This window comes from Neopsephotus bourkii, unplaced genomic scaffold, assembly GCF_033783945.1.
Source record: "Neopsephotus bourkii isolate Nb327-2 ecotype Australia unplaced genomic scaffold, CSIRO-AGI_Nbou_v1 NB_284, whole genome shotgun sequence".
NCBI lineage: Eukaryota > Metazoa > Chordata > Aves > Psittaciformes > Psittacidae > Neopsephotus > Neopsephotus bourkii.
Genome location: NW_026900793.1, coordinates 2180711 through 2184888, shown reverse-complemented (window position 1 = coordinate 2184888; position 4178 = coordinate 2180711). Strand labels below are relative to the sequence as shown.

Sequence of the window (4178 nt, the reverse complement as noted above, 5' to 3'; positions counted from 1 at the left end):
TGCGCATGCGCGGACCCCGATCGCTACTGCGCATGCGCTGACCCGGATCGCTACTGCGCATGCGCGGGCCCGAAACGCTACTGCGCATGCGCGGACCCGAAACGCCACTGCGCATGCGCGGACCCCGATCGCTACTGCGTATGCGCGGACCCGGATCGCTACTGCGCATGCGCGGACCCGGATCCCTACTGCGCATGCGCGAGCCCGGATCGCTACTGCGCATGCGCGGACTCGGATCGCTACTGCGCATGCGCGGTCCCGAAGCGCTACTGCGCATGCGCGGACCCGGATCGCTACTGCGCATGCGCGGACCCGAATCGCTACTGCGCATGCGCGGGCCCGGATCGCTACTGCGCATGCGCGGATCCGGATCGCTACTGCGCATGCGCGAGCCCGGGTAGCTACTGCGCATGCGCGGACCCGGGTAGCTACTGCGCATGCGCGAACCGGGATCGCTACTGCGCATGCGCGGTCTCGAATCGCTACTGCGCATGCGCGGACCCGAGTCGCCACTGCGCATGCGCGGACCCGAAACGCTACTGCGCATGCGCGGGCCCGAAACGCTACTGCGCATGCGCGATCCCGGAACGCTACTGCGCATGCGTGTACCCGAAAGGCTACTGCGCATGCGCGAACCCGGATCGCTACTGCGCATGCGGGGACTTGGATCGCTACTGCGCATGCTCGGCGTGTGGATGCTACTGCGTATGCGCTGCTCTGGAACGGTACTGCGCATGCGCTTTTCCGGGGTGCTACTGCGCATGCGCGAGTCCGGGACGCTTTTTTTTTTTTTTTTTTTTTTTTTTTTTTTTTTTTTTTCTTTTTTTTTTAAAACCTACCTGCTGCGCGTTATGGCAGTGAGTGTTATTTTTTCCATTCTCTTTACGCTTTTGTATTTGCATGCGATGAATCCGCAGAGGAGCAGGGCAGTAGTAGATTGAAGGGTCCTCTGAAGGGAGTGGATTTGCGTCTGATTCAACTACAAAGACCTTTCCATGACACGCACAAAACTCGGTGCAGTGGGGCAGCGGGGGGGTTTTGCGGCGCCCGGCGCTCTCGCTGCTGCCATCCTGTCCCCACAGTTCGGTACTGCAGTCCGGGTTCCGCGCATGATCCGTGGTGCTTTTGTCTCCGGAAGTGGCCGATGACTGCTGGCTTCCGGTGAGCAATGGCCGGCGCGCCTTCAGGTTGAGGTGCGCGCGGGTCCGCGCGGTGTTCGCGCGCCGGCTCCGGGCCCTCCGGCGCCGTTTCGGTTATGCAAGCGCAGAGACCGGGAGCAGCATGGCGGCGGTCAGGGTCCGGGTCCCGGTCCAATCCCAATCCCGGCGGCGGCGGCAGCAGGTAGTAGTGAGATCCCAGCCACCGGCGGTCCGGGTCGAGCGGGGAGGCCTTGGGCGGGCGCAGAGCGGCGTCTCCTGCTCTTTGGGCGCGCGACGCGGGAAGCCTCACAGCGCCCGGTGCTCGGTTCTGGGGGGAGTGAAAACACGGGGGGGAGGGCTTACCCGGAGGTCCTTGATTCACACTTTACCTGCATGGGTAGGGGAAGGGACGAAACAATTTCTGGCCATTTCTATCTTATTTTTGCCCATTTCTTACCAGTTTAAAGCCTTCGGGGGCTCGTACTAAACCATTTTTGCCCATTTCTTGCCAGTTTTAAGACCAATTTGGGTGTTTCTAACCCATGTTTTCCCATTGCTAACCCATTTTAAGTCTTTTTTTGGTTTTTCTAAACAATTGATGGCCCACTTATTTTTGCCCGTTTCTTACTAGTTGTAAGCCATTTTTAGCTATTTCTGAACAGTTTCTTGCCATTTCTAGCCTGTTTTAAGCTTATCCTAGCTATTTCTAAACTGGTTTGGGCTATTTGTTACCCTTTTTTTTGCCCAATTCTAACTCTCTTTAAGCAATTTTGGCCATTTCCAAACCTATTTTGTCCAGTTCTTAGCAATTTCTTGCCTTTTCTAGCCCATTTTTGCCCTTTCCTGGCTTGGTTTGAACCATTTTGGCCATTGCGAGCCCATTTTGGTTCCTTTCTAACCCATTTTAAGTCTTTCTTGGCCCTGTTTGGTGTCTGTGATACCTGTTGAAATATTTAAACTGATGGAATCAGAATGAAGCCCCGTTTCAGTGTTACTCTTCAGGATACTGTGTTCTGTAATCTTCTCTGGGAGACTGCATCTCTTTTCCTAAATGATTGGCAGAAGATCTTTCTCAGGAAATCACTGTCTTTGAGCCTTCATCTTGAATTTGTGCTGCACTCATTAAATTATAAAAGCAAGAAAGGTCTCTCTGCAAATCATAGCAAATTCTCCACCTGTGTGAAACGTGATTCATGTCTGCTCCTTGACTGCTATCCATAGCTTTTTAGATTTGATTTTTATAAATCACCTGTGCCACCACTAGTGTGTAAATGGATGTGCAATGGATTGTAATTACCAAGAAACTCAGCGATGTCCAAATGAAAACAGTGCATAGGGAAAGAGTTAGAGTCACAAACACTGCGTTATTTAATACAGTGACTTTTAAAGACAAGATCTCCTCTTAAAATAGGAAGCTCTATTTTCTTCTTAATGCAGATCGTTGTCAGAGTCTTTGTACAGGAGAGAGCGAATGGTTCCCTGTGTCATAAGCAGTAATTGTAATACTTAGATTAGAAACCAAAGAACAGTTTCTATAGAAATAAATAAATGTGAATAAAAAGGAAGAACAAGGAAAGCAGGCTCAGAGCAGCAGGCGTGGTGGTATCCTTCTGGAAGCAGAGGGTGGACTGGCTCTGCCAAATCTGTGCCATGGCACCGATTATCACAGAAACCCGCAGAGAAGGGCTGCCTTTGATGGAGACCTGAAGGCCCTGCCTTTCAGGGGGTGTTTCACAGCAATGTATCGGTCAGTGGAGATAAATGTAACTACGTAGATACTCACTAACATGTTGATGAAACGTGTTGTCTCTGTAAACTGGCAGAGTTCATCCCAGGCTGACTTAACTCCACAGCAGATAAGCCATGAAAGGCAGGTGCAGATGACAAAACAGTCTGCAAAGACTGAGTTGGTTACGTACACCCTTGTTTCTGTCCACTTCTTTATCTTGCAGGAGAGCACCCAGAGGGCAAGGGCATTAAATAGAGCTCCAAAAAAGAAAATGCCGTTATACAGAGCAAGTTCAAAGAGACAGACACGGTGATAAAGCTCTAGCCTTGTGATACTGCAGTTGCTGGACACAGTCATTGTCGTGCTATGCAGAAGTTGTGTGATGCTCTGAGACCTGGAATAGGAAAAGACATGGTAAGACTTTCCTCCTGCCTCTTGATAGATGCATATCCCATAGAAAATGAGGTGTTTAAGTAACTGTTTACCTTGCCCATCACAAATGTGAATTTGAGTCTACAAAGCTGGCTGCCTCAGTCAGCCTCTACCTGGGATGCGTCCTTTGTCAAGCTTTGTGTGTATTTACTCAGTTTAGGAGTAAATATCTCCAAGTACGCTTCCAATAGGACACAACAGACAGTCTGTATTAAATAGTGGCATCTTGAATGGAGGGGTGGAATAGCAGTGGGAAGAACCCTTAGGGACAGTGAGGGCATTCTGTGACAATGGGATTCCTTAGGCCAGGCTGTGCAAGTGAGGTAAGATTACCCTTAGCTTGGTTATGAGCTAGGCAGGGATTGCAGCAACCAAACCTAAAGCCCAGCACAGCCCATGAGCAAAAGCTCTTCTAGCAGGTCTGCTGGCTTGGGAGACAGAGGAGCAGTGTGAAGGCCTGGAGGGGCATAGCAGATGTCTCTTGGTAGACATACTCGTGCTCTGGCTCTAACTGGGCAGGTTTCTGAGCCTTTGGGCTGCCTTGCAAACCTGGAGCTCCTGCTCAAAGCTGAGGCAGAGAGATGAATCTGAGTTCCTTCATCCCAAAGGCATGCTTGAAACCCTAAGTGAGTGAGTGAGGCATGTAGCTGTCCACGCCTTGTGAGGGCAGTGGGGAGGTGCAAGGATTAACCTGATTGTAAGCCCATGCATTCCAGGAGAGAGTTGGATTCTGTGGATGTAAAGCAGACGGACACGCCTGAAAGAGGGAACACCAGTGCAAAACAAGGAACTTGCCATTAAGGGCTGCATGAGATGGCTCCTGCTCAAGGCAGGCATTCTGCCACCCTGCCAAGTCCATCAGATGTAAGTAGGTAGTA

At 51.1% G+C, this 4178-nt stretch overlaps 1 pseudogene; it reads right to left on the bottom strand.

Moving 5' to 3' along the window:
* Positions 1–975: 975 nt before the first annotated feature.
* LOC133208786 (uncharacterized) lies at positions 976–3769 on the bottom strand (annotated as a pseudogene).
* Between the last annotated feature and the right edge of the window lie 409 nt (positions 3770–4178).